Source organism: Spermophilus citellus (assembly GCF_964194105.1).
Source record: "Spermophilus citellus genome assembly, chromosome: 8".
NCBI lineage: Eukaryota > Metazoa > Chordata > Mammalia > Rodentia > Sciuridae > Spermophilus > Spermophilus citellus.
The window spans coordinates 106,463,846-106,480,829 of NC_138189.1; positions in this window are offsets into that span (position 1 = coordinate 106,463,846).

Consider the following 16,984-nt stretch of genomic DNA (forward strand, 5'->3'; position numbering starts at 1 on the left):
AAATCAGAAAAATGTAAACAAGTCTTTATGATCACAGCTTAAGTGTGAGAAGAATTAGAGAAACCTGCCTTTGACTACTCATGTGGATCTGCTCTTTCGTTCTCTCTCAGTGAAGTGATCCTTGTTCATTTCCTCCATGGCATTCAGCACAATCAAAATAACATGTGATTACTCCACACGGCTCTAAGAGAACTGGATTGATGTCTGTTTTGTTCTTCATTGAATATGCAGAGGTAATAAAACACCTGTGCTGGCATATACCAGAGGCTCGACAAATAGCATTATCAGACTAGTGGATGAAAGGAGAGCCACAGGCTTCTTTTATACGATATAAAGAAATAAAGAAGAGCTATAGAAAGGAGTGAACTCAGGATGTGAGTTCAGGATTTGAGGCCTGTGTTCAGGAAACAGACATGCCAAGTAGTAGCAGCTCACATAAAGCTCACAGGAAATGAGCTGGCTTCAGGCCCTGAAGAATTCAGGGGCAAGAGCAAACTTCTGACCAAAAAATGGAGGAAAGGCAATACTGGGTCTCTGAATGCTCTGAATAGGCAAGTTGAAGAAAGAAGGACAACAGAATCATAACGATGTGGATGTGATTAATGGTTTAGCAGTTACAGGAATGTAGAAGATTCAGAAGAGTCTACTGGAAGGACAGGACTGAGTCTTGAAAAGAGAATGTTCTGACAGATGAAAGGAAAAGAATAAAAAAAATTGAGGACACTGCAGTTCTAAGAAATGACTATCACATTAGAATAGAAAGTTCTTGGTAACTGGGAATTGTACAAATTCTATAATTAAATACATTTTTGGTATAACAATTTGCATATTTAAATACTTGTTTTGATAGAAATCTAAAACAAGGAATTTTTTTGCCTTATAATCCCTGCAGTAAGGAAAACTGATCACTAATGTAAGCATTACCTTGGAGGGATGGAAAGATGAAGAGCCACAGCCAGGCAGGTCTTCAGGCATGGGATTCTTTTTCTCACCAAAATACTTTAATAGCAAAGCAACCAATGTTCAGGAGAAGAGTTGATCTGTGGAAATGAGATGAGTACAAGAAAGGTACTAGTTATCAACACATTGTTTGCTTTAAAAAAATTTTTTTTTGGTATCAGGGATTGAATCCATGGTGCTTAATCACTGAGCCACATCCCCAGCCCTTTTTTATTTTTTATTTTGAGATAGGGTCTTGTTTTGTTACTCAGGGACTTGCTAAATTGCTAAGGCTGGATTTGGACTTGTGATTGTTGTCTGCAGGGCAGGCTGAACAGATGTTGGCTGCAAGATAGCCCACGCACTCAAACCCCCCTCTATCTGGTCCTTTATCACCTGTTTTCGTCAAGTCTGAACATTCAACCCTGCTCAAGGCTGAACACTTAACTCCCCCTTGGGCCAACAAGGCAGCTTGCAGACCCAGAGCCCCATTAGATTTGGGCTATAAAAACTCCCTCCTGTCAGGCCCCCCTCTCTCTTGCTCTCTCTCTCTTGCTCTCTCTCTCTTGCTCTCTTTGTCTTTCTTGCACGCGCTCTCTGTCTCTCTCTTGCTCTTGATCTCTCCCTCTTCATCTCTCCTCTTCTCTTTTCTCTCTCTCTCTCTCTCCTTCTTTCCTTCTTTCTTTTCTCTTTATTGCACTGCTGCAATAAAGATCTTTTGGTTACTCCGAGTGTTGTGGTCACTTTTCTTTCAGTGATCTTCCTGCCTCAGCCTTCTAAACTGCTGGTATAACAGGCATGAGCCGCTGTGCTTGGCCATTGTTTGCTTTTTAAAAAACATTTGATTTCTACCAATGCCCAGGTCTTTTTCAGATGTGCTTTCCTAACTAAAACAACAACAACAACAACAAAACCAAACAAAACAACAACTTTTATGAGGCTCTTAACACTCTACCTGGCACATAGTAAGCAACTTTGTAGTAAGTATTTAACAAATAAGTGTATGTTACTAAAACATCCTCTCTTTGAGTTTGAATTTAACCTTCTATATGGTGTCCTTGGTCATACTTAAAATCAACATGGTTAACAATACTAAATGAAACTAATGATTCACAAAGAGAGTGGAGATGGTGTGAAAGTGGGTTGGTACATTTATTTTTAAAAAGAGTTAAGTCATCTTTTTATAAATTTGTTCTATTTTCTGCCTTCACACTTTTCTTCCCTATTTCATGTGATCTATAAAGGTCTAAACTAAATACAGTGGAAATTTTACCCTAACACTTTCACACATCTTAGCAGAAAGTTCTTATTTCGCTATAAAAATACCCCCCCCCTTTTTTTTTTTGTTTACTTGTGACTGACACTTATCCTTTGTCATTCTTAACCATGACAAATAAATAAATGCTTATTATTTGTGTCTCCATGTTCAATTTGTTATAGAAATACAGGATATCAATTAAATTCTATAGGGCCCAGTTTTCAATACTGCTTTGTCAACAAAGGATTAAATTTATGTTTCTTTAATTCCAGACCTCGGACTACATTAAAATCCTTTGGGTGAAAAGTGGAAAATTTTTCACTCCCCAATTGCTGCTACTGAAACACATTTAGTACTTTGCCACGGGTGCCTCCTGCACTGCGTTTCTCTGGCCAAATGCAGAAGAAACTGGTGATTGGAGGGAGAGGAGACGGGGGCAGGGCCCAGGGCCTGCACCTGTTGGAATGGCAGGTCTCTGGGCTTCCCTCCAGGTCCCCTGCGTCTCACGTTGATCTCATCAGTCTCACGTCGATCTCATCAGTTCTCAGGGGTGAATGTTCTGCACTCTTCTTCCCTGGCTTGTTTCTGGCTTGTACACGTTGCCTACAAATAGGAGCAAGGCGTGAAAGAAGAGATGCAGGGGTGGGGTGGGAGCCTTGGGCTGGGTTAGATCTCAGCACGTCCCAGCAAGATGTAATCTCAAAAGATATGATCTGACCCGGGCAGGCTTTATCCCTCTGAGAACTCCCTAGCGGCTGCACCCTGGAAAACTGAATTTTCAAACCGTGTCACTTGTAGGAGAAAGGGTACACGATACTTCAGATTTTTAAGTAAAATTGGTCTTGGGATTAAGAAAGAACTATTAATAATAACGTAGAAAAAATTCAGTGTTTTACCTCAAATAGGATAAAGGCAGTTTTAAATTTATTTCAGAGATAACAGTAAAAAAAAAATACTAAGAACTATTTTATTCAATAGTGAAAGGAAGTTCAGAGGTGGTAGTTTGCTGTTCCTATGAGATTCATTTGGGTGGGCACATATCCATCTCCCTCTTTGGCACATTGATAGCTGATTCTCTTTTTTAAAAAGGACAGTGGGATTTATATATATTTAATAGATAGGGCCAAGTAGTGATTATTGGTTAGTGCCAGGCAATAATTATTTTGGTCTCTGTTATCCAGGCTGTCCCTGTCACAACTCTCTTGATGTAGTCTGAAAGCAGACAGACAACTAGAAGGCAAATGTGAGTGGCTGTGTTCCAATAAAACTTTACTTGCAAAAACAGGAAGTATGTGGATTTGGACCCTGGAAAGTAGTTTTCTGACTTCTGGTCTAAATCACTCATTTTTTTTTTTCAACAGTTTCTCAGAATTTTCTGGCATTGCCTTTGGGGAAGAAAGAAGAGTAGAGAGCACAGGCAGGTAGGGTCATGCAGGTCTTATCCCCATTTCAACCAAATAAACTCTTTTTTTTTTTCTTTTTCATATCTTGGAATGGAGTGAGATTATTCTTAAAGGCTCTTCAATTGAAAAGCTTGTAAAGAAAACATTGAGGGGCTGGGGATGTGGCTCAAGCAGTAGCGCGCTTGCCTGGCATGCGTGCGGCCCGGGTTCGATCCTCAGCACCACATACAAACAAAGATGTTGTGTCCGCCAATAACTAAAAAATAAATATGAAAATTCTCTCTCTTTCTCTCTCTCCTCTCTCTTTCTCTTTAAAAAAAAAAACAAAACACATAAAAAAAATAAAAGAAAACATTGACTCTATGACGTCTCCTTGAGAATTATATGCTTCTCAGTAGAATCAGCCACCCTTGTGCTTCTGACTTCCTGCCACTACCCCCTATCCCTGCCATACTCTGGTGACCTGATGATCCAATGTCCCCTTTCCCAGTCTAGTATTCTCTCTGGATTAGAATCCTATATTCACTTTCCTTCTTTACCATTGTCTCTACTTGGATTTCCACAGGTACCTCATAATCAATATGTCCAGAGAGAGCTCATTATTTTTACCCCAAATCCACTCATTTTCTCTTTCATCGTCTGAATTAACAACTTCAAATTTCCTCTAGTCACACAAACCAAAAGCCTGAGATTTAATCCTCTTTTCTTCCCCACTGAGAATCAGTCATGAGTCTGACAGATTTTATCTAGTAATTACATGTTCTAATCTCTTCCCGCCTTTGCTTAGCCCTCTAGTCCCAATTCAGGTCTCCACTGTCTCTCATCTGGACTATTCCCAGATAAAAGGAGAGAGAGAAATTGAGATGAGGAATAAGCTGGCCTTTGTCACCTTCTCAACTTGAATGATCTGTCTAAAAATGCAGATCTGAGCCAGAAACACACCCAATTAAAATCCTCCGTAAGTTTTCTGTCCCATACAAGATAAAGCTTAAGTTCTTCAACTTTTAATCAGTACAAAGTTGTCCATAGCCAATTCTACTATTCAGGTAGAATCATATGAAATAGCCAGATCTTAATCCCATTTCAACCAAATAAACTCTTTTTTTTTTCTTTTTCATATCTTGGAATGGAGTGAGATTATTCTTACAGGCTCTTCAATTGAAAATAATTGAAGGAATATAATAATGTTTCCTGGCTAATTTAAAACTCTGGCCTCAGCTCTTGCTATTTCCTAACTCATATTTCACATGTATGGGTAAATTTCTTTGCTGGAACTCAGACTCCTGATCAACTCTTCTACATGTTTCTCATCTTAGTTCTGGTGACATTTCCTCCAGATTTTCTCCAAACTGTACTAGTAAAATGTTCCCTCTCTGAATTCCCACAGCAGCCACAGTGAAGGGCTGCCACGGATAGCGCTTAGATATCAGATTGACACTATTGAATGATCTGTTGGTGATTCAACCATCCCAGCAGGCCTTCAGGTGTTCAAAGACATCTCTCTTTCCTCTGCTTGTCCCAGAGCATTCAGTTCGTCAAATTAAACTGAATGAAATGGATTAAAACTATCGATTGTGGACATAACAATCACTAAGGAATTTAACTGATTTCATAGGTATATTTGAATTTCAGAACTCTTTGGGGGATTTGAGCCTGACCAGTGTTTTAACCTACCAATAAATACAATTGGAGATCTAAATCACCAGTTAAATAAACAGCTTTGAGAACTGAAGGAAAGATTGAGCCAAAGGCTTATACTTTTAGCCAGAATATTTATACCACAATAAATGATTTGAATAAAGAACTTCTGCAGCTGTGTCATGGGAGAAAAGCATGTTTATAGTGTAAATAATGTAAAATTTGATTTCCAAGTTCTTGCAATGTGCAAAAGTGTTTTTTTTTTAACTAAAGCTCCTCTTTACATACACATCTACATAGTTGAAAATGAGATATTTCATCCCTCTCCATGCACCCCCCTCCAACATGAGCAGGTTGTAGGTAAATATTACTTGAGATCAAAAGTAATTCTCAATCATAATTATAGCAACCCACTTGTGAAACTATGTATAGTATGGGAACAGACATATATATTGGACTACTGGGGGAGGTGAACAAGCATTTATTCATGTTAGCATAGAATGTTCCCAAATAAAGCTCTCCTGCCTGGTGGGGAAGCAGACAACAAACCAACCAGCAAGCCTTGTCTGCTAATTGGCCACGTAGTTGTGTGGGGCTCCTAGAGGAGAGAGCCCAAAGAGGAAGGCAGCGATTCATGAGCACATTCATCTTGGGGGCCAGGGACTGCCACACTGCAGGATAGAAACAGGTGACAGCTCCACATAGCTAAAGAACAGCAATAAAACAACAACAAAATAGTGGGCTTATAGAGAGGTAAACTGAGCGCCTCTCCTAGATACTGTGCCCAATGGAGGGCTGTTGCAAAGAAAGCCTTCCTGGGGTTGCTTCCTCTCTTCCTTGAATTGCCAATCACAACTGTGGAGCCATCTTGCTCTCCAGTGTGGATCAGGGGGTGCTGTGTCCCCAGCACAGCACCAGGCACATAGAAGTTCACAGAGGTTTCTCCACAGTTAAAGCTGTCTCCCACAGTAAGATGGAAAATGATCCAGAAGGAGAGACTGGGGCCCTATATAGCAGCCACATGAGGATACCAAAGTTTCTACATATCCTGTGCTCAGAAAGGGCTTTATGTCCTGGCTGTGAACCTACATGTGCATAGGATTTCAGGGTCCTTATCTCCATCAGTATAAAATCTAAATATAGTAAATACTGTTTTTCTCCTCTTCTCCCTCCTCCTCCTTTCCTCTTGTTCAGAGCGGTGTAGCTCATCAGAGGAAGCAAGATGACCTTTCCACACTCAGTTGCATGGCATCTCGTTTTACACACCTGTTTTCATATCCGTATGGAACCCATATATATCCTCATTTTCGTTTTATCTTCACATAGAGTTCTTTCAGCATCTGGTGTATCCTCCACTTCCTTCTTGGCCCTCATCCATCATTTTTTTAAAGGTTTTTTTTGTAGTTGTAGATGGACAACATGCCTTTATTTTATTTGTTTATTTTTATGTGGTGCTAAGGATTGAACCCAGCACATCACAAGTGCCATGCAAGTGCTCTGCCGCTGAGCTACAGCCTCAGCCCTCATCCATCATTCTTGTGATGATCTTGGGGGGCTTTCTCTAGGTGTTGACCAAGAGCTTTTTTGCCCCCTAGATTTTTTAAGCTTATTTTCTGCTTCTTATAATGATGATGATGTTGATTGTAGTTTAGTCACACTTAGTTTGTTGGACGTCACGTGCTATGAGGAATTAACATGCATTATTTACTCTCATTTACTACTATATGATTTTTTCTCTCTGTGTAATACACTGAGTTAGGTATTGTCATTTCTGCCTTTCAAATAAACTTAACAGTAATGGAGAATGGTTTCATTGGCACAGTCAGTGATTGGCAAAATTGGGATTTGATGTGCGTTCTGTTTGACCTCAAAGCTCAGGTTCCTTTCACTTGACAACTTTTGCTGCAAATGCTTGCATGGGACTCTCTACTGTCATTTCTTGTCATTCCTTTCACCTCTGAGTTACCTCATTCACTTTTCTTTCAAAGTAGCCTAAGTTCTCACTTTGAAGATACACTGCTCCCTAGCATTCCCAGAAAATGTTTTCTGACTATTTTCCACAGATCTTTTTTTAAAACTTCTTTATTTATCTGTTCTAATCAGTTATATGTGACAGCAGAATGCTCTTTGATTCATTGTACACAAATGGAGCATGATTTTTTACTTCTCTGGTTGTACACATAGTAGGTTATAACCATTCGTGCAATCATACATGTACCTAGGGTAATGATGTTTATCTCATTCCACCATCTTTCCTATCCCCATCCCCCCACCCCTCCCCACTCCCTTCCCCAGATCTTCATAGGAAAATCAAAATCACTTATCCCAGCCCTCCCTGATTTGGATCTTTTCTATAACTCTGAAAGCTCTTAGAGTTTGTCCTGTCCCCTAATCACACAATCTTTAGGCCAAATTCCAATATTTTCTATAGCAATGTGCTAGTGAAATAGAAACATGTTTTTGATGTCTTTGAACTGACCTTCCCCATGTCTTTTCAGCACATCCATTTCCTACCTTTAATTCATTAGGGAAGATTTTGAGTCACTGCAGCAAAAATATCAAAGAGAAACAAAGTTAGGATTCTTCTTCTGGTATTGCAAATAGGATTCTACCATGAGGGTTTTGAAAGTTAGACATTTTGGAGAAATGAGATCTATTTTTTTTTTAAACCTTCACTTAAAGAATATGAAAAGCTAGGCCTAGTACACCTTTTCATAGATTTACTTTCTGATCTGATAGAAAGAAGAAGGCAGGATGCACTGTGGCAGGAGGAAGGCTTCAGATGGTGACAGGAGAGAGAACCACCCAGAGGAAGCCTAGCTGCTGGAGTGTGCTAGAAAAAGCCTGCAAGGCTCCAGGAGGGACCAGATACGGGGCCCCTTCCAACAACATTGAGAGAGCTGGCACAGATGCTCCATCAGGAGCAAGCCATGGATCAGCTCACACAGATCATTCTTGGACTGCAGATGTGCCCAGGTGCTGATCTAGAAGAGCATCATGGCTCATAGAGCATCATTTGTCTGCAGGGCCTGAGTTTGAGAAGAGACCTCTGGAAACAGGATCTCAATGACCCAGGATGACCTGTTCAATAGCAGGACAAAACTTTAATCATCCAAAAAGTTCAATAGGACTCATTGTACCTTAGTGTTCACCAACCCAAGGAGCTGCAGAGACCAGCAGCCCTGCAGCAGAACCTGGAGAGATCCAAAGGTCCTTGCATGGATACTTATCTTTCTTACCTTTCCCCAGCCATAGGGAATCTGTTAGTCAGCTTTCTGTCACTGTGACCAAAATACCTGACAAGAATAACTTGAAGAAGGGAAAGTCTGGTTCATGGTTTCAGAGGTTTCAGTCCACGGTTGGCAAACTCTGTTGCTCTGGACCTGAAGTGGAGGAAAATATCATGGTGAAAGGGCTGTGGCTGAGGAAAGTGGCTTAGCTCACAACAATTGGGAAGCAAAAACAGGGCAAGGATCTAGGGGACAAGATAAAATCCCCAAGACCTGCCCTCAATGACCTGTTTCCTCTAGCCATACTGTACCTGTCCAGAATTACCACTCAGTATTTCTTTTTTTTTATTGATTGTTCAAAACATTACAGAGCTCATGATATATCATCTTTCATACATTAGACTCAACTGGGTTTTGAACTCCCATTTTTACCCCCAGATACAGATTGCAGAATCACAACTGTTACATACTAACAAAATTACATAATGGCATATTAGTGACTGTTGTATTCTGCTACCTTTCCTATCCCCTACTATCCCCCCTCCCCTCCCCTCCCCTCCCATCTTCCCTCTCTACCTCCTCTGCTGTTGTTCAATTCTCTCCCCTTTTTCCCCCCCTCCCCCTTGCCCCTCATAACCTCTTATAATTTTGTGTATCATTGAAGGTCTCCTACCATTTCCATATGCTTTCCCTTCTCTCTCCCTTTCTCTCCCCCCATTCGTCTTTGTTTACTATTAGTCTTTTCCTCATGCTCTTCCTTCCTGTTCTGTTTTTCGTTGCTCTCTTTATATCAAAGAAGACATTTGGCATTTGTTTTTTAGGGCTTGGCTAGCTTCACTTAGCATAATCTGCTTTAATGCCATCCATTTCCCTGAAAATTATATGATTTTGTCATTTCTTAGTGCTGCATAATACTCCATCGTGTATAGATGCCACATTTTTTTATCCATTCATCTATTGAAGGGCATCTAGGTTGGTTCCACAGTCTAGCTATTGTGAATTGTGCCGCTATAATCATTGATGTGGCCGTATCCCTATAGTGCGCTCTTTTAAGGTCCTCAGGGAATAGTCCGAGAAGGGCAATAGCTGGGTCTAATGGTGGATCCATTCCCAGCTTACCCAGGAATCTCCATACTGCTTTCCAAATGGCCTCACCATTTTGCAGTCCCACCAGCAATGTACAAGTGTACCCTTTTCCCCACATCCCCGCCAACACTTACTGTTGTTTGACTTCATAATGGCTGCCAATCTTACTGGAGTGAGATGGTATCTTAGGGTGGTTTTGATTTGCATTTCTCTGATTGCTAGAGATGGTGAGCATTTTTTTATGTACTTGTTGATTGATTGTATGTCCTCCTCTGAGAAGTGTCTGTTCAGGTCCTTGGCCCATTTGTTGATTGGGTTGTTTGTTATCTTATTGTTTAATTTTTTGAGTTCTTTGTACATTCTGGATATTAGGGCTCTATCTGAGGTGTGAGGGGTAAAAATTTGTTCCCAGGATGTAGGCTCCCTATTTACCTCTTTTATTGTTTCTCTTGCTGAGAAAAAACTTTTTAGTTTAAGTAAGTCCCATTTGCTTATTCTTGTTATTAACTCTTGGGCTATGGGCGTCCTATTAAGGAATTTGGAGCCTGACCCCACTATATGTAGATCGGAGCCAACTTTTTCTTCTATCAGACGCACCATCTCTGATTTGATATCTAGCTCCTTGATCCATTTTGAGTTAACTTTTGTGGATGGCGAGAGAAAGGGATTCAATTTCATTTTGTTGCATATGGATTTCCAATTTTCCCAGCACCATTTGTTGAAGATGCTATCCTTCCTCCATTGCATGTTTTTAGCTTCTTTATCAAATATAAGATAGTTGTAACTTTGTGGATTAGTCTCTGTGTCCTCTATTCTATACCATTGGTCCACCTGCCTGTTTTGGTACCAGTACCATGCTGTTTTTGTTACTATTGCTTTGTAGTACAGTTTGAACTCTGGTATCGCTATACCTCCAGATTCACTCTTCCTGCTTAGAATTGCTTTTGCTATTCTGGGTCTTTTGTCTTTCCATATGAATTTCATGATTGCTTTATCTATTTCAACAAGAAATGCCGTTGGGATTTTGATTGGCATCGCATTAAACCTATACTTGGTAATATCGCCATTTTGATGATGTTAGTTCTGCCTATCCATGAACAGGGTACATTTTTCCATCTTCTGAGATCTTCTTCTATCTCTCTCTTTAGGGTTCTGTAGTTTTCATTGTATAGATCTTTCACCTCTTTTATTAGGTTGATTCCCAAGTATCTTATTTTCTTTGAGGATATTGTGAATGGAGTGGTTTTCCTTATTTCCATTTCAGAGGTTTTGTTGCTGATATACAGGAATGCCTTTGATTTATGCATGTTGATTTTATAACCTGCTACTTTGCTGAATTCATTTATTAACTCTAGCAGCTTCTTTGTAGACCCTTTTGGGTCTGTTAGGTATATTATCATGTCATCCGCAAATAGCGATAATTTAATTTCTTCTTTTCCTATTTTTATGCCTTTAATTTCTTTTGTCTTTCTAATTGTTCTGGCTAGTACTTCGAGAACTAAATTGAATAGAAGTGGTGATAGAGGGCATCCCTGTCTTGTTCCAGATTTTAGAGGGAATGCCTTCAGTTTTTCTCCGTTTAGGATGATGCTAGCCTGAGGCTTAGCATATATAGCTTTTACAATGTTGAGGTAAGTTCCTGTTATCCCCAGTTTTTCTAGTGTTTTGAACATAAAGGGATGCTGTACTTTGTCAAATGCTTTTTCTGCATCTATCGAGATGATCATATGGTTCTTGTCTTTAAGTCTGTTGATGTGGTGAATAACATTTATTGATTTCCGTATATTGAACCAGCCTTGCATCCCAGGGATGAATCCTACTTGATCATGGTGCACAAGTTTTTTTGATATGTTTTTGTATTCGATTCGCCAAAATTTTATTGAGAATTTTTGCATCCAAGTTCATTAGAGATATTGATCTGTAGTTTTCTTTCTTTGAAGTGTCTTTGTCTGGTTTTGGGATCAGAGTGATGTTGGCCTCATAGAATGAATTTGGAAGAGCTCCTTCTTTTTCTATTTCTTGAAATAGCTTGAAAAGTATTGGTATTAATTCTTCTTTGAAGGTTTTGTAGAACTCCGCTGTATACCCATCTGGTCCAGGGCTTTTCTTGGTTGGTAGTCTTCTGATAGCTTCTTCTATTTCTTCCTTTGTTATTGGTCTGTTTAAATTGTGTGTGTCTTCCTGTCTCAATCTGGGAAGATCATATGCCTTAAGAAATTTATCAATATCTTCACTATCTTCTATTTTATTGGAATATAGGGTTTCAAAATACTTTCTAATTATCTTCTGTATTTCTGTAGTGTCTGTTGTGATATTGCCTTTTTCATCCCGTATGTTGGTAATTTGAGTTCTCTCTCTTCTTCTCTTCGTTAGCATGGCTAAGGGCCTGTCTATCTTATTTATTTTTTCAAAGAACCAACTTTTAGTTTTATCAATTTTTTCAATGTTTTTTTTTGTTTCAATTTCGTTGCTTTCTGCTCTAATTTTAATTATTTCTTGTCTTCTACTACATTTGCTGTTGTTTTGCTCTTCCTTTTCTAGGTTTTTGAGGTGTAGTGTGAGTTCATTTATTTGTTGGTTATTTCTTTTTTTGAGGAAAGAACTCCAAGAAATGAATTTTCCTCTTAAAACTGCTTTCATTGTGTCCCATAGATTCCGGTATGTTGTGTCGGTATTTTCATTTATCTCTAAGAATTTTTTCATCCCCTCCTTTATGTCTTCTGTAACCCATTGATCATTCAGTAACATATTGTTCATTTTCCATGTGATGTAGGATTTTCCCTTCCTTCTATTATCATTGATTTCCAATTTCATTCCATTGTGAGCAGATATGGTGCATAGTATTATCTCCACGCCTTTATATTTACTAAGTGTTGCCTTATGGCATAATATATGGTCTATCTTTGAGTAGGATCCATGTGCTGCTGAGAAGAACGTGTATCCACTTGATGATGGTTGATATATTCTATATATGTCGGTTAAGTCTAGGTTATTGATTGTGCTGTTGAGTTCTATAGTTTCTTTATTCAGTTTTTGTCTAGAGGATCTGTCTAATGGCGAGAGCGGTGTGTTGAAGTCACCCATAATTATTGTGTTGTGGTCTATTTGACTCTTGAACTTGAGGAGAGTCTGTTTTATGAACATTGCAGCTCCATTGTTTGGTGCATACAAATTGATAATTGTTATGTCATGTTGGTGGATGGTCCCTTTTAACAGGATATAGTGTCCTTCTTTATCCTTCTTGATTAACTTAGGTTTAAAGTTGACTTTGTTCGATATGAGTATGGCCACTCCTGCTTGCTTCCGAGGGCCATGTGAGTGGTATGATTTTCCCCAACCTTTTACCTTCAGCCTGTGTATGTCTTTTCCTATCTTATGAGTCTCTTGAAGGCAGCATATTGTTGGATTTGTTTTTTTGATCCAGGTTACTAGCCTATGTCTCTTGATTGGTGAGTTTAGGCCATTAACATTTAAGGTTACAATTGAGATATGATTTGTACTTCCAGTCATGCTTCTTTATTTATTTATTTTAGTTTGGCTGTTTTTACTTTTTGGTTATTTTCCTCCCCCTTTATTGAGACACCTCCTGCTGTTAGTTTTGGGCACTATTTTTCAATTCCTCTTCTTGTAGTATTTTGCTCAAAATGCTTTGCGGTGCTGGTTTTCTTGCTGCGAATTCTTTTAGCTTTTGTTTATCGTGAAAGATTTTAATTTCATTGTCAAATCTGAAGCTTAATTTTGCTGGATACAGTATTCTTGGTTGGAATCCATTATTTTTCAGCGTTTGAAATACATTGTTCCAGGATCTTCTCGCTTTCAAAGTCTGTGATGAGAAATCAGTCGTTAACCTAATTGGTTTACCCCTGAATGTAATCTGCCTCTTTTCTCTCATAGCTTTTAATATTCTCTCCTTGTTCTGTACGTTGGCTATCTTCATAATCATATGTCTTGGAGTTGGTCTATTATGGTTTTGAATGTTTGGGGTCCTGTAGGCTTCCAGAATTTGGCAATCCATTTCATCTTTCATCTCTGGGAAGTTTTCTAGGATTATTTCATTTAATATGCTGTCCATTCCTTTGGGTTGAGTCTCTGTGCCTTCTTCTATCCCGATGACCCTCAAATTTGTTTTTTTTATGACATTCCATATCTCTTGAATAGATTGCTCATGGGATTTAAGCATCTTTTCTGTGTTGACTATATTCTTTTCAAGTTGATAAACCTTGTCTTCATTATCTGATGTTCTGACTTCTACTTGATCAAGTCTGTTTGTACTATTCTCGTTTGAGTTTTTAATTTGGTTTATATTTTCCTGCAATTCTAGGATTATTGTTTGATTTTTTTTTTTTTAAGATCTCTATCTCCTGGTAGAGCTCGTTCTTTGCCATTTGAATTTGTTTGTTTAATTCGTTTTCAAAATATACTTTTATTGCTTGGACTTGCTGTCTCATGTCTTCCCTAATATTCCTTTCCATTCGAGTTAGGTAGGCCTTGAGTTCATTCCCTATCCCTGCTTCTGATGTTTCTATGTCCTCTTGTAGAATTAAGTTGTCCTGTATTGTTTGTACTCCTTTTTTCCCTTGTTTTCTCATGTTGTCCACGTTACTTTCCAGCTCTATTTGATTGCCGTGTTTCTGCTCTCTTCTATAGGTTTGTTTTGGTTCTGTATTACTCTGTTGCTTCTTCTTTGTGTTGTTAAACTGTGCCTGCTAACGTGGATTCGCTGGGAAGGAATTCCGACGGCCGAGCTCCAGTGACGTCACTACTCTGCTATGACGGGCCCCAGGCTCCTTGCTGGGGTGTCCTAATGGGGCTGTGTGACTGGACTGTCTCTGTTTGGTTTCAGCTCCCCGTCGAGGCAGGCGGGCAGTCTCCAGCCACCCAGTATCTCAGGCAGCGGGCGGGTGAACGGTCGCCGGCAGGGGAGTGGACTTCAGCCGCCCAGTCACACGGGCAGCGGGCCGGCTGTTGCCGGTGGGCGGGTGATCTCTAGGCATCCCGTCCTGGGGTCAGTAGCCGGCGGGCGGGCGTTCTCCTACCGCCCAGTTACGTGGGCAGTGGGTGAACTGTCGCGGGCGGGCCTGTGGTTTCCAGCTGCCCAGTCGCAAGGGCCTGGCCTCTAGTCCCCTAGTTTCTCCTGCTAGCCTTGGTTTCTCCTGCTAGACCAGATTTCCCCTGAGTGATGGCTCTCGGCAGTTCAAACTGTACTCTGGACCTGCCGTTTGTTGGGTGTGGAGGGTGTGTATTGGGGACCCCAGCACTCTATTGATTTTGTTCCCGTTGTGGGGGATAGAACTGTACCGCTTCCTTCCCCCTCTGAAATCCCATACTCAGCCCAGGGGTCAGTGCGGGCTCATCCAGCAGGATTCCATAGAATTGCAGCCACTTTTCTCCCTGCTTGCTAATTAATCACTTCTCTGCGGTGCCTGGCCTTCTGTAGCCGTGGGGAAGGCCGGGCGAATCAGTCAGCCCGGATCCCCGGGTCGCACAATTGGCTATTGGGATCCCTGGCACTCTATCGTTTTGAATTTTTCTGCTTGCCCCTCCCCCAGCACTGGCTAGACAGGTTTCGTTTTGGCTACTTATGGGAGGGGGAGTTGAAGGTCAGGTGTCTCTAGTTTTCCCCTAGTCTTTATGCGGGCTCACTCTGATACTCCCTCCCCCGGAAAGCCTAGGAGAACCTAGGAGACACAGACCTGTTTTATTGTTGCAGTCTGTCGGAGAGTGGTGGTGGATACTTCAGGTCTCCAAGATGGTGGCCGCTGATTGCCTTGGAGGGGTTTCCGTTGTGGGGGACGGGACTGTATCGCTTCCTTCCCCGTCTAAAATCCCGTACTCAGCCCGGGGGTCAGTGCGGGCTTGGCCGGCGGGGGTCCACCGAGTGGCAGCCACTTTCCTCCCTGCTTGCTAATTAATCACTTCTCTGCGGCGTCCCACCTTCTGTAGCCATGGGACCACTCAGTATTTCATTCAAATTATTAATCTATCAAATGGGTTAAACCACTGATTGGGTCACGGTCTTCATAATCCAATCATTCACCCCCTAATCATGCTCTAATCATTTTATAATCTAATCATGCTTAGTAGAATGTCTAGCATACAGTAGATATTCTGTTTAGGTAATAAAACATTCCTGCATTGTCTATTACATGAGCTTATTGGGGGGACACCTCACATCCACACCCAAACAGGATTGCATGAGCCAAATTCTCTTCCACATATATTGGAAAATCTTGGAAAGAATCAGAAAGAAGAAAGGGTTGGGCATGTTGGCACACACCTGTTATTCCAGACACTAGGGATTGTAACTTTGAGGTTAGCCTCAGAAATTTAGCAAGAATCTGTCTCAAAACAAATAAAAAAGGGAGGTGGGGTGGGTGGGGGTGGATGGAGAAGGAGAAGGAGAAGATAGGACAGTTGAGAAACTAAGCAATTCTCATTATGAAAAAACTCAGGATCATTATAGGAAAACAATACACAGAAAATATTCAAGAAAAAGAAGAGGATGATAATACTCAAAATCCTGTACCATCATAGATAATAAATCTTCCTAGATCCTTTCCAATATTGTTCTCATTTCTCTGTCCCAACCCCCCATGGCTCTGACACAATACTCATGGGACCTTGGGCACCCATCATCTGTAAAATAAAGGTAATAGTACTGCCAAGGTCATCATATTGTTTAATAATTAAATAAGATGCATATACATGCTTAGTAGAACATCTCCCACACAGTAAATATTCTGTTTAGGTAATAAAATAGACTTTAAGGTGAGCATGTATCATGAATGTATTTCAGCAGATGCACTTCCTATTCCATCACTCCAAAGAGCTGACGGGCACTCAGGCTCAAGCCTGTGACTGTGCCCTAATTAAGTCACAATTCCCTATTGTTACACACTTACATATTTTTCTTTGTCATTGTTACAAATAGTTTTGATACAAATATTCTTACAGATGCATATTTGGAACCAATCTGTAACCTTTTTGTAGTTAAGTCTCCAGATGTGCGATTTCCTGGGAAAGGATAGGCCTGTTTTGATGCTTGGAATACATATTTCCAAAATGCTCTCCAGGAGGGCTGAACTCAACTCTGAGGCATCTTTTAATAAATCTAGCAGAAGGTGTCTAACTACATATCCTTCATCACTCATGACAACGAAACTACGATTCTCAGCAAGATAAAATTCTACTGTAAATTAAAAAAACCCCACCTGGAACAAGAGGTCTGACATTTGCTTTTCCAGACAGTGAGAGCAGAGATGTGGGGAAGGAGGTTCCCAGCTTACCTATGTCTTTACGACTGCCAACTGTCACGACTGATTTCCTTACTGACAAAACCTGTCCTTTTATGGTAAAGCGTGTTGCAAAGCACCTGCATTTCAATTGGCTAGCATCCTACACCATTATGTTACATCACTAATTGAAACGGA